Consider the following 14,709-nt stretch of genomic DNA (forward strand, 5'->3'; position numbering starts at 1 on the left):
TACAATTGGGTGTAATGAAATTTGTCGAACAGTGCGGCATTCGGCGCACGTCCCCGTGCCGGCGCCCGCTCAAATTGCCGCCTAATTAAATTACAAGCCGCTGCAGCCGCGCCGACACGGAATTCATTTCGACCTCTTAAACTCCTCTTTTACAGTTCAAAAGACGATCAATACGTTTGTACAGAGGAATTTGTTGTCAGAGAACAAATAGATGGCTGGGAATATTTTTTACCAAGTTTTCTTGTCTCTTATCTCGTGTTGTTTGACCTAAAGATACTCCTTTTGCTGTATGCAAATGTAATCTCCGTGATATCGGAGTCTCAATGGACAGTAAGCTTTTATCACATTTCCATTTCATCGCATTCCACAGCATATGAGTGCATATGACAACATACATAGAGAGCTCTTTTCCGTAATCTCGGGGAGTTGGGGAAAGACAGTGGCGGGACGGGGTCTATTGTTTTTGGAACAAGGCGCCCACGGCTCGCTGGAGGCGGCGTACCAACGACTGCATTATTACAACGATGTATTGAAAACTGTCCCAGTCTTTCTCCCAGCAAACTACTAACAAAGGATTATCGTTTATTACACGAACAACATTCATTTTCGTTACAAGCAGTACGTCTTTTAAAGGGAAATATAGCTTCGAGATGTTCGCCTCGGAGGGGAAAGTTATTGCTTGTAAAATTGAACCGTGGTGTTGCGTCATCAATTTTGAGACGGAGTAAAAACTATTTTATTGGATTGACGTTGGATTGGAAAAGCGAGGATATATTTTATTCTGCTTGCTATAAAATGCATGGCATGCCCTACAAATATGAAATTAAATTGGTAAGTTCAAAAGTAGCCTTTGTTTTGAAAGCCTAATAAACAATGTGTCTCGCACGCGTACGTATCTACCAAGATAAGAGTACTACAAGGAATACAAACAGAAAGTTTTATGTAAATGTCGCCTCCTTTGAGTCATAGTGGCGCAGATAACACAGCCTCCGGGGAGCGCGCCTGTCGTCTGATCCCAAGATGTATGCAAAATTGCCAATACGTGCTACAATATCGAACAGAATTACATTTTTAATAGTAACATTTCCACATTTCAATGTGTTATGAGAATTCTGTAGATATTTTACAAGCCAGACGTACGATATTCGAGTTTCGAGAAATGATAGCACAAGCATCATAAAATAAAAATGTTAACCTATTCAATTTGCAAAATTGACGTGAAATAAATAAATTCCTCCTTTTTGTGATTGCATGATAAAAATAGTACACTACTGGCCATTTTTGTGAGAAAAATATACGGATGCCATTAAAGTTTTTTTCTTTTATTTTATTTTTTATGTAAGCAAATGGCATTTCGACATTTTTGAAACTAAAAATAGCCAGTCTTTTTTTCTTCATTATTTGGTAAATAAAGCCTCCTTTCTAATAAATCAGACCACTGGCCTTATGGTGTTAAAAAATAATCGGATGCCATTAAATAATTTTTTTTATATACGTTTTTTTTTGTGAGTAACAAATGGCATTATTTTTGTAAGTTCTTAAAAACCAGCCATATTAGTTTCGTAGTTAGATAGTTTAAATAAAACCTCTTTGTATATAAATCATATTATAATGTACAATAATTTTTCATCGTCCTTACAAGACATGATATCGGACAACGTCAAACTCCCGCCATTTTGAATCAAGGACAGAATGTTTCCCAATGTTCAGAGGAACCGATTAATTTCAGATTCAGACAGTTACAGAGAAATTATGCCTTATTCAATCGAAATTGAAAGGAAGGGAAATTAGGGTGATACTACACTACGGACAGAAGATAGTTTTTTTTTTTATCATAGGTAATTGTTAAACGGTAATGATGAAGAGTTATGTATGACTTTGTTTGTAATCAAGGAAAGCTGCAAACTTAGAAAAGCAGAAAGGATATATAAAAATGTTACTTAGTCGTGTTTAATAATAATTACTCTTCAATTTAGTAAGTACCTAATAACACATACATAATTATTATATCGACTATCAATCACATCGTTTTAATAGTTTATTGTACTGCACTTTGTTTAATGAAATAAATTTACGAAACAGTTAATTAGAGTCTATTCTTGTCTATTGGAGTTCTACCCTTCATAAACCGCGTTGTAATCAAAACTATGATTCTTAATACAACGAATTCAAAATAAAGATTACATAGATACTTTTTACGATAAAACCTTCGAACGAGCAGACGGATCACCTGATGGTAAGCGATCAGCGCCGCCCATGGGCACCCGCAACACCAGAGGAGTCACAGTTGCGTTGCCGGCTTTATAAGCCACTATCAATAAAAAAGCAACAACAATATCAAAACTCTTACTTAATATCCTAGTATCGACTAAACTCGCCTCGCTTGCGGCGGATCGAAGGCTGATTGCCAACGGATTTTAACAAATCACTTCATTGGAACATCGGGCGGGTAAGTTACCGCCTGATTCGTTAGCCGACCAATACCCTTCGCTTCCTCATGGTACCTCCAAGGTCTTGATTAATTGAATCCAATCATTGTACAGCTAGCAGCAAGCTTCTTTTGTAAATTAATTAATTAATAGGTTCTTCAATATTCTGTAATGATTAATTAGGATAGTTTTGAGTAAGATAGGTATCGTTAAGATAGAAGATTTTTGTTGTTGTTGTTGTTTTTGCATGTATTGGTTTAAAGTAGTATAGAGTTTATTATTAATTGACATTAAAACAAAGAAGGCTTAGTTTAACCTGTACGTATGTATGTATATATGTATGTTTGTTTGTGCGCGATTATCGCACGTTTAGTATTTTTCAGACTTAGGAGATTTTAGGTATACTAGCTGATTAAAAAATTGAGATTCGCACATTAATATTTAACGCAATTTCATTTTAAGTTATATCTGTGGTCGTTGTTATTAATATTCGTCTGTAATTTTTGCTTCAATGTCTATTTGTAGCAGTAGTACCCATAAATACAGCACTAGTGCAGATTATAAGTGATGATTTTATACATATACTAGCAAACCCAGTGAACTTCGTTTAGCCACCTGCTCTTTTCTTGTAATTTTTTTTTTTAATTTTCTTTGCTATAAACATCACGGAACCCGTTACCTTTCCATCGAATGCAAAACCGTGGAAATCGGTTCGTGCGATCTGGAGTTATAGCGTCAGGAAGGAAAACCCGACTTATTTTTATATAATAGATAATTACGTAAATGGTATAAAACCGTGTTAACATCATAAATAAACAAATTAATAAATAAATTATTCTTCTTCCATGGTGATCCATTACATTGTGTAAAACTCACACACAATATAATTCCTAACAAGATTATCGAAATAACAAGCCCACATTATGACATTATCAATGATCACACATACGAATAGAATTCAATACAAAACAATACACGTAATTATTACAATTAGAGCACTAATCAATACATTACAATACAATACAGTATTATAACTAGAATATAATGAAATTGCATGCGATCTGCATATTCAATTAGGTTAGTGAAAACTGTTGTAGGTGCTTAATTACATGTTCAATATGTAATTTTGTAACCATATCACGTACGATGCATATATTTGTAAAGCTAGGTGGGTCAAAATTTAAGAGACAAATTGTAATATTAAACTAATCCAGAACATTACCGACGTGAAACAACGCTTGCTTTGTGTTTCGTTGTGTAAGTGAGGTTATCGGAGGCCCAATTACCTCCTACCCCTCCCTTCCCAATCTTCCCAATCCCCGGTTCCCCAAGAACCCTTAAATTCCTAACGCCGACAACACACTTATAACGCCTCTGGTGTTTTGGGTATCCATGTGCGACGGTGACTGCTTACTTATAACATAAAAGAAAAGTCACATGACAAACAACATTATTCCTCTTATCCCAATGCAATATGGCAACTAATAAATATACGTTCGTATAATATTCAATACATTCCAGTGAGCGACGAAATCTAAATAAACATTGGGGATGGCATTCCGACTCTATTTTTCATGCAACACATTGTTTCACTTTTCGATAGCATTACCATTTTTCACACTATCAATATGTCGTTTATATTCAACGTATTCTAAACAAAATGTCAATCATTCCACTAAATAAATATACAGGTAAAAATTACGTTATTTCAATTATCTCAACCTTTAATCACGCATCAATCCCAGCCAAAAAAACAGACGTGTGCGTTTTTTCTGTCCGTCTGTCTGTCCGTCAGCCATACTTGTAAATATCATTTCAATCACTTTTACAAATTCGCAAAAATCGGTATTATGATTGCAAATAAGCAAAGCAAACTATTTCGACGTGTATATTTTAACCAACTAACCGTATGATTCATGTTTCAATCTGTTTACAAGATGCTACGAATGATTTTGAAATAGGTAGTACGCATTCGATGAAAAATTATTCTCATAGGCACGTTTATTACAAACTGAGCTAAAACACTTTCGGAATGTAGAATGCTAGCTGCCTAGATAAAATAATTTCACAACTGCTCGCAGTAGTAACAGTTTAGCATTTAACGGAACTGTTCGCTCGCATTGTTCGTTGAAAAACTTTACAAACAATTCATGTCTGCAGCTGAAATTAAAAATCAATTAGGCTTTTTATCCATTCCACTTTTAGTATCCAATAAATCACGATCGGAATGATTGTTAATCTAAAATTAACGTTTAACAGTTTCATTTTGTATGACAATCACTATAAATGGCGACATGCAATTACTGTCGGGCCGCGATGAAAGATTATTCGTCGATTGCAATAAATTATTTACGATACGATTGCATTTACTCATTCGTTTTATTGTTTCTTTTATGAAATGAGACAAAGGGATTACTTAATGTTTATTACACTTTGTTTTTTTTTACGATTTACTTCCTTATTCGTCTAGTTATACGGTTTCTGGGGCAAAGAAAATATGACTTAGTTTATTCTCTATTACACATGTATATTGTTTATTTAGATGTTTGGATCTTTGTCCATCAATCACACGGAAACTACTGAACGTATTTTGATAAAATTTGGTATACAGACGGGGTATGAGCTAACTTGGGTGATAGAATACGTTTTATCCCACGGGAACGCGGGCGAAGCCGCTGACAGAAGCTAGTGTACCTATAATAATATTTACTAACCTACACTATATATATCAACACAAAAGCCCTCTAATAAATCAATGATAACGAGTACCCTGTTACAGGAAACGCCGGGAAGTGATAGGCTAACTTACTGAGCTATATATAGAAACATATAACATATAATTTACATGTAACGGACAGGTTCATAACAGCTGTTAACTGTTAATGATAGCTCAAACAAAGTGCCTGGCATTTAGTTCGCTAATGGGTATTTTTCGTACAACATTTACAGTGTGGGTGGGGCCTTGAAAACCGCTTGGACACCGACATTTAATAATTAGGTACTACTCAAATTACAATATATTTTAGCACGCTGTCACTTTGCTACCAATATTTTAATAAGAATTCTCAGAAATTCCACGTTTTCCAATGTACATAAAATTTCGTTTCCAACAACATTTTGTACTAATACATAGTTGCTGTCGTACAACTTTGTTTTATTTAAAACCGAACTGACAACTGATAGATACACATTTAATTAGGAGCTGCGGACTAGCTAGCGGGTTACCGTGGTTCCAGCTTGAAAAGTAAGAGTAGAAACGAGGTTGTTTTTAGTCAGTAAGAGTTAAAGAGTCTGACATTCCCTCTCGCCTCGCCCAAGGCGAGAGAAATCATTAGATGATTGTACCCCCTCAAAATAAATCCGACTGTGACTTAAAATAAGAATAGAATAAACTTCAAAATAAACACCAACCAGATAAGTACATATAAAACCAAACCCATATCGCACTTCTTCAATATTTATTCGATTATTCGATAAAATCCATGACACAAACAAAAATTACTTATGATCAAAATACAAGAATAAGGTTCCACAGAAGTGCACTGTTCTGCATGGCGTGTTCGCAAACAGTCGCGTACTTAGTAGCCCCAAGGTGTGAGTCATCATTAGCTAAGTGGGATCTCGCGCACCGCACACCGCACCCTGCACAATATTACCACCATGTTTACACCCTGCATTGCAAAACTGTCGAATCATCGTACCAGCTACTCATATTTCATAAGTGAAATTGGATAACACGTCCAATTACTTGTACAGGGAAGGTCTATTAGTATCTACAGGACTTACGTCGGTATATAGGTACTATCTACTACACTTCACACTAATATTATAAATGTGAAACTTTGTTCGTTTGGATGTTTGTCCGTCAGTCATGCTGAAACTACTGAACGAATTTTGATGAAATTTAGTATACAGAGTATGAGCTCACTTGGGTGACAGGTTTTATCCCACGAGAACGTAGGCGAAGCCACTAGCAGAAGCTATACATAATTTCATATTATACGTGAAAAACTGTAGGTAAAGAGATATCCTTGATGATAAACCAAATTCTAAACGTATTCTTACTAATAAACGCTCTATGTCAACCTTTTTTCAAATATATGATCATCAGCCTATTAGTGCCCACTGCTGCAAAGGCTTCTTCGCACACGGAGAAGTTATGAGTATTAACTAATCACCACGCTTACACAAGCCAGATTGGTGATTTCAAACTTTTAATTGGAAATTATAACCGAATAATACATCAATGAAAACCAAATAAACCGTTTCAGACTACTGTTTGACTCTTTCAATCATTTCATTTCGCAAAACTTTTCCTGTTGTTTCTTTAGCCCACACGAAATCAAATGATGTGTTTCTAATAAAAATCTCAATCTAAACCTAACCATCTAATTTAAACTCTATTACGAAAGCAACACAGCATATAATTGCGTAAAACATTTCATCTGTATGCTAACATCAATAACATGTCATTATGAGGCAGTAACCAGAACTGTTGGCACATTAATTGCAATTAATTACTATAATTGACAAGCGATATTGATTCGTAACGAGCTGGCATTAAAGTTGACATTGAAACAGCTTTGTTCGAACGTTTAATGTCTTTAATAACGTATTGATGCTTTGTTCCAGGTGTGTGGGGACCGTAACTTATGTAAAGTGAGCATGAAATACATCTCAGCCGACTGGTGAACGTGAGTTGTTTGAATTTCAATCTTATGCTTATAGTTTTTTAGTTTACTTTAATATTTTTGTAATTGGTAATCCACAACTTACTATAAGAAATTGTCATTCGTTAATTATGATAAAACAAAACAAGTTTACTTTTTATCGATGGCTAATAAAAAAAAAATAGTTTAGTGTGAAGAAGGATGATGACGAGTTATGAAAAATAAATAACTACTTAGTACGTCAATTACGTAACGCACGTATTTTTTTTTTTGTATTTTGAATTATAGGAATACAATACTTAGACAAAACGAATCAACGTTTAGGTGTCAGAGCAAATACGTCATTTCTACCCATAAACGATACTATAAGTGACGTTACGCGATATTTAAAATCAATATATCTTCGAAACTATATGTTTTAAAATAATCTACAAGATGGACACATAAATTAATTAGTCATCTACCCTATTTGGCTGACCGTCAACATCTTTTATTTATACACCAAAGTTTAGTCTAGGCGTTCCATTTTCCTACCTGGAACACTAGGTACTAGGGAACTCATTTTAATTCCAAGCTGTCCTGAAGCCGCAATAAATAATGGCCGTCTACAAAAAAAGCTAAAAACTGTTCAACCGTTACGTTTCATTTAAATACAGAAGCTTTATTTCATGGACTACTGGTTTTGGTCGAAAATGGTTGGATTTCTATTGCGAACTATATTTAAATGTAGGTCCCACATTTTATCGAAAGGGTTATTGAAAACGTTACTATTTTAAAAATCGTTCCGCAGTTTTATTAAATTCGTTTCTGTGATATATTTTACGGAATAAATTAAGTGGCTATTCGTAGCGATAGCGACTGTACCTATGTTGAACAAATTGGAAAAACTATTTTGATCTGACTATTTTAGGTGATTTCGTAGAAATCATTTTGATGGTTTATTGTAGAGAATACAATATTAATTTAATTTTAACGTAAATTCGTAATGTCAACTACCGTTATTGCTTAATTGTCCCATACAATGTCTTAACATTTATTACCTAGTATAGTAAATACTAAATACCTAGTTATACCGCTACAGAATAATTTGATGGTGTATATAATTAAGCGGTTTTCATTCATTTCACAAACTCGTATGTAAAAATATCACCTCTAATTAGTCGCTACTAACACACGTAACCATATAAAGATAAAAAATAATTAACATTTTACAAACAAAACCTAAAATGAACACATTAAAAATATCGTACTTTTACCAGCGGAAACCTCTCACATTACTCGAGTAAAAATAACACAATGCGTAGGTTTGTAGGGTAAAATTACCGTGGATAAATAAATATGTACCTAAGTATGTATGTATTTTTCTATAGTATAAAAATAATTATTATGTCGTGTGTCGCGGAATGCTGCTCATGAATATGAGCCTCTAGCATGGCTTGAAACTAGTCGAGATCCTCGTCAAAACGTTACGTGAGTAAGCCGATAACATAATAATTAATTTAGTATGTCCCACGAAAGTTACAATAAAAGTATAAAAATAAGTCGGGTTTTCCTTCCTGACGCTATAACTCCAGAACACACAAACCGATTTCCACGGTTTTGCATTCGTTGGAAAGGTCTCGGGCTCCGTGAGGTTTATAGCAAAGAAAATCTAGGAAAACTTTCAAGAGAAAAGCAGGAAAATAGGGAAAATCATTGACGGCGAAACGGAGTTCGCTGAGTTTGATGATACTAGTATCTTCTAAATATTTGTTATTGTTAAGCCTTGTAAAAAATGTATCCACGTTTTTTTATTTTTTATTTGACCGATAAAACTATAAACACACTTCGATCCCATAGCACATAGAGCCATTTACAGACTAAGTTGATATAGCCGGTCCCCGGCGTAAACGCAGTGAAATAACTGAACACAAAGTTATGCGGGCAAAGTTGCAGCCATTGTGGACGTAGCATAATAAATTATTTATTCGGAATGAAAAGTAACGCGAAGTTAGAGTTAGCTGCAAGTACACCTGCCTGTATACCTGCCACCGTTTTGACCACACCCTTTGTTTATATGCATAATGTTATTCACAATTTATGCACGTATGCATAAATTGCGGAAATTAGCTGACGGTTTTATTGCGAAATACGGGCGTTTCGGTTGGAATTGAAAATTGTTGGTTACTATTCTGTGGATTTAAAACGCAGTTTGAGAATTAAGCTGCATATAGAAATGTTTACTTAATGTCTACTGGAGTTTCAGTACTGTCTCTTTGGGTGAATGGACACTAGAGTAAATTAGCATAGAGATCTAGAGGTAGACCCAGGTATATGGTAAAATATTGGTACACATGTACATAATTGAATGCACGGTTGGCACGGTGGCTGGGCAACCGGGTGCCGCACTACGTGTAGCGAGTTCATTTTCCGTACAAGACAAATGGGACCAACTCATTCTGTGATCCACAAATGGTTGTTTCGGGTTTGGGTGTGATGTGTATATTATCAATTTGTATGTTTCTAAATGCACCCGACGACACAGGAGAAAATTCGAGTAAGGAGCAAAGATAAAAAAAATGCAAATATCTCTTCAAAGAAAACTATTATAGAATAAAACGTGACATCATCCTATCTTTTACAGACTATGTAAATGTAAAGAGATTCAATAAAGTATGCAAACAAAACGGAATAAAATAAAGAAGATATCGTGTAGTATAAAGTGTCGCCCGATGCGGCACACGTGTCGCTCCAATACGCTTGTCGCTTTACAGGGATTTGCGTCACTCGGATAGTTTGCGTCAACCACGTGACAGGTGCTGCCTATCCCCTGTTGCGTACTGATATAAAGAATTAAATTGGAAACACAGAAGAACATGGGACCTGAAAGGTGCTAAAGAAAACTTCAGCCCTTATAGGTTTTTGTAGACCCTTATAGGTTTCATGCGCTTATGAGTTAACTAATTAGAACATGATGTGTTATTTAAAATTGGATTTATGAGCACCATTCCTATTATTTCAATCTTGTTATGTCAGAAAATAGGGACCTATTACTGTTGTATTTTGAAGAATTATTTTTAGTTTCAAAAGATAAATAAATATCTATATCTGTTTAAAATACCTAACAGCTTTGTTCCTTCTTTTCCATTTTCAGATCGCAAGGCAAGGAAACATTTCTAAATTTAATTTCATACCAGGAAAACAACTAATTAGTCTTACTAATTGAAATGAATGTGCTCAATTAACAACTTCAAACAACCGGATAATGTGAATCAAGACACTCGTTATATTAAACATGTTTACAAATCATGTGACAGTTTGACGCAAGATACTAAATATTTTCCGACGTAAGAACTGCTGTACACTTATTTTTGTTTCGTATTCCTGACGCAGATGGAGTAAGAAAAATATTCAAAATCACATCATCAGAAATACTTGTTGTATCAAATTTTTGGTATTACAAATCAAATCTCTGGTTACCTTTTTTTAAGGGGTAAAATCATCCAATGACTTCTCTCGCCTTGGGCGAGGCTAGAGGGAGTGTCAGACTATTACTGATTAAAAACCGCCCCGTTATTACTCCTGCTTTTCGAGCCGGAGCCCTATCTCTGGTTACCTTGGCGATGCATTCAATATCTGCAGTTATCTTTATATGATGGAGATTCTATCATAAATTTAAGCTGCACAATTGAAAAAAAAATCTAGTTTATATTGCACTTCCTATACATATGTTCATGTTCAGTAGCCACGTTTGCGGTTGCTAATCCAGTCAAAAAAGAGAAACTAGTAAAACCGGATTTCCAAATAAATTGTATCGAGCAACCCTAGTACGGTTCTTGTAAATTTTTTATGGCCGTTACCCGGGCCGGCGCTACTAATAAATTGTGATCGGACCCACAGGAGGTTGTTTGTTCCCGCCTCTATCCCGAGAGCCCAGATTCGTGTCCCGAGTAGGCCATTAAGCACACCCGCTACACGGTCACAATCTTGTTTTCCAATACGATATCGAGAACACCTATAGATCTTTTATTGGGACTAATCTTCGAACAACCACGTTTCTGTGTAATGCTGAAAATATTACACGTTTCATCGTACGCCATTTTATAGTTTCTTTACGATATCATTATGATATTTGGTCATGGTCAATGGTCAGTTGATGAAAAAGTGACTTGTTTTGACACGTTTCAGTGATAACTATGAACAACAAATTACAGTACAGGATAGTATTATACATTTTAGAAAAAAATATACGACTAGGGGTCTCAGGTGATTCCCGAATCGGGCAAAGTATTACTGTTTTTTTTTCGGTTTTCCGAAAATTTCTCAGTGGTGCCCAGTATGTGGCAATAGGCTCTATTACATGGGACTTATAACATAAATAGTGAAAATTGGGTGTGCATTGTATAGCGTCATTACTTGCCGTAATGTGCACCTCTGCCTACCCCTTCGGGGATAAACGGCGAGACGATGCTTTTTTTAGAAACTAGACAAAGTTCCTGTAACACACTTCCTAACTAAATAATTAAATTTACGAAGCACGAAAGTTGGTCAACGAGTTACACCACACACCTATAGTTTCACTACAACCTTTAATAAAAGAGTTAGATTAGAATGCCGTGAGTGCAGCTACAGTGAATAAAGGGTGGGGCTAATCCATTTTCCTGGTAATCCATTTTCCAGGCTTGACGGTCGCTGCCGGCCCGGCCAGATAAGCCGTGAACATACTTTTATGGGAATAGCCGCACGTTGTAGCACTTAAAATCGTTTGCACCTTTATGTACTTTGTAAAATATGACTCCTTTTTAGCCGACTTCAAAAAAGGAGGTTTGTAGTTTGACCTGTATGTATGTATGTTTGTGCGCAATTATCTCGTCGTTGTCGTAGTATTTTGATGCGGTTTTCAGTATAGTATTTTTCAGACCTAGGTGTCGGGATATTACCTGCCTTAAAAAATTAAGGCAGTAATTGAAAATTGAAGGCGGTTCCTTTTAAACTGATTATTATTTAACCTCTCGACAGTCGTTGTATAAGTTTATGCAATGAGACATAGTACATTCTGTCTTGTTTAACTTATGACGAGTTAAATTAGTTTCAGTAATACAATTGCATGATAATGCGTAGATAAATAGATGGGATTAATGAAGTTTTAAAAGAGTACAGTTTGTGTGAAATAAAGGATTTGAATGGAATTATACTTAAGAAATACTTAAGTTAATGCACATATCATAGATTGCAGGTGAAACTTAAACACTTTCACTGTCACTAGTGAACTCTATCTAAATATCTAGTGTTAAATTCTAATGCCATTGAAATGGTGGAATCAATGAGTCGAACCGCAACACGCTGCAGCACCGTTAGCAGCAACTTGTTGATTCTTGACACACAAATATACAATTATATCACTAGCTACACAGTTATTGTTGAACAGCAAACTATAATACTAGAACCAAGAACAAATAAATAATATTGTAAATGCATAAACAAAGTTTTTTTTACCTCTTCAAAATTTAACTATTCAACCTTTTAAGTGTAGGAGAGCCATGCTGCGGCACGAATGGGCCGGCTCGACCGGAGTGATACCACGGCCTCACAGAAAATCGACGTGAAACAACGCTTGCGTTGTGTGAGTAAAGTTATCGGAGGCCCAAACCCAGTTGTTTGGATGTTATTCCGTCAATCATGCTGAAACTACTGAATGGGTTTTGATGTCATTTGGTGTATAGACAGGGTAAGAGCTGTCTTGGATGATAGGATACTTTTTATCCCACGGGAATTCGAGCGAAGCCGCTGGCAGAAGCTAATATGTTATAAATTAAGATAAAATCCTTAACCGAATGATAAACAGACTAAAAAACGTATAGAAACAACAATATTTAAAACGCAGTAAAATATATGTATTTATGTACACAACCATTATTCTGGGCAATAACCTGGTTATTAAAGAAACGCAAGTAATTTACCCATCGTTTTTATTTGTTAGTACATAATGTATATTTTTAGGTACACTTTTATATCGAATCGAGCTCACTTTATGCGCGTATGAGTAACATCTCACCATAAAATAAACAAATACATTAATTTTACAGCCATACAGTTAACATAAAAAGTACGTACATACATACATACGCATATACATAAAATACAACATAATAATTTTACTTTTTTATGCCCCATCTTACTCTGTCGCTATTTATATGAACATTACCAACTTTGCGCCGCAGTCTAATCCACAAGGCTACCTTTTATTCAAAACTTGAATGAAATATTTGAGAACATTGCTCGTGTTGTTTCAAGCCATGATAAGAGCTCATAATTACGAACAACATGCATTATCATTTACGCGGCGACTGGAAACTTAAGTATCTAGTCAGCTTAGTTAGTCAATGATTTAGGTAGAGTTGTGTTTGAAGATTACAATAGTGAAGAAATTTCGTACCCCGGACCAGTTATTTCAATTTGAGAACACAAAGAAATTAAATAAACTATGACTCGACTCTGCATAAAGTGGCTCACAAATACGCACGTTACGTTGCTTCGTTAATGAAACAATAACTATCAATTGGCAGTGGCAGAGACAGGACAGTGAAATAGATAGCTCTTTCATAACAAATTCATACATAGATAATATTTTTGTATGTAACTACAAATTAAACTCATAATTTATACCTACCATTAAAGCAGTGGGAGATGTTTCTGCGCTTTTAAGTGTGACCAACAAATATGTATTCGCACCATTCAATTTATCGTTCACATAACAAATGTATACCTTTCTATCCACACATACAAACATGAATGTAAGTAAGTAGGTGATTCCCACAATCTGTTATAGCTAGCTAAGTATAATGTAATAGAATTCCAGAGTCCCCCGGTATTATTGGTTTCCCCCCGGGATATTTCGTCCCGGCGTCGAGGAAATTTTCTACATTAAAAATGTTGATGTCATTTTTAGATGAAAATGAACGTTTCGATGGTAGCTTTTTATAGGAATTCTGATTGTATCTGAAAATGGCTTCTGTACCTCGTAGAAGTTATTTTCATTTCATGTTTTGCATTAAAAATAGAATCTTTTACTTCTTCGGTCGACTAAGTCACACGTTAATGCCACGTAGGTCACCGGTGACCTACGTTAGTAGGATTTGCCTTCAACAGTTTTCTGATGGCAGTTAAAGGCTTAATTATAGGCTGTCGCTTAGTCTTTCTCTTGATCTTTTTCCTAATACTTTTAGGTCAGCAATAATTATTAATTAGATTTAATGAAATAATTCAATTTTACAAGTGCCAAATACCATACCTTCACAACCTGTTGCCTAGCAGCTTATCGGGGCTCCAGCTAGAGGGAGTTTCAGACTCTTACTAACTACAACCACCCCGTTCCTACTCCCGCTTTTCGAGCCGGAGCCGTAGTAACCCGGACTGGTTGATAGGTACTTATATGGCAAAGCCTTTAACTTGATACGCTACTGATAATATAATTAGCTGAAAGTAACTTTATTACAAGTGCTTTTAGAAGCCTCTGGTAGCCTTAATAATATCGGCCTCACTAATATATTGAATGTAATCTCCAGAGTGCGTCGGTAGCGTAAAGCATAAATACACATTATGTATTCAAACTTGATGCAGTCTGCCCTCCA

The 14,709-nt window shown here is 35.4% G+C and overlaps 1 protein-coding gene across 3 annotated transcripts in view; it reads left to right on the forward strand.

Moving 5' to 3' along the window:
* LOC118273661 (inactive dipeptidyl peptidase 10) overlaps positions 1-14,709 on the forward strand; it is a 123,799-nt gene that overhangs the window by 81,996 nt on the left and 27,094 nt on the right. Inside the window, exon 3 of one of the 3 annotated variants that reach the window (XM_050693660.1) lies at positions 7,062-7,123. The exons of the other annotated variants lie outside the window; for them this stretch is intronic. The gene's annotated coding sequence lies outside the window, so the exon portion shown is untranslated. The remainder of the gene's footprint in view (positions 1-7,061; positions 7,124-14,709) is intronic. 3 annotated transcript variants of the gene reach the window in all.

The sequence above is a fragment of the Spodoptera frugiperda genome, chromosome 1 (genome assembly GCF_023101765.2).
Source record: "Spodoptera frugiperda isolate SF20-4 chromosome 1, AGI-APGP_CSIRO_Sfru_2.0, whole genome shotgun sequence".
Taxonomy (NCBI): Eukaryota; Metazoa; Arthropoda; class Insecta; order Lepidoptera; family Noctuidae; genus Spodoptera; species Spodoptera frugiperda.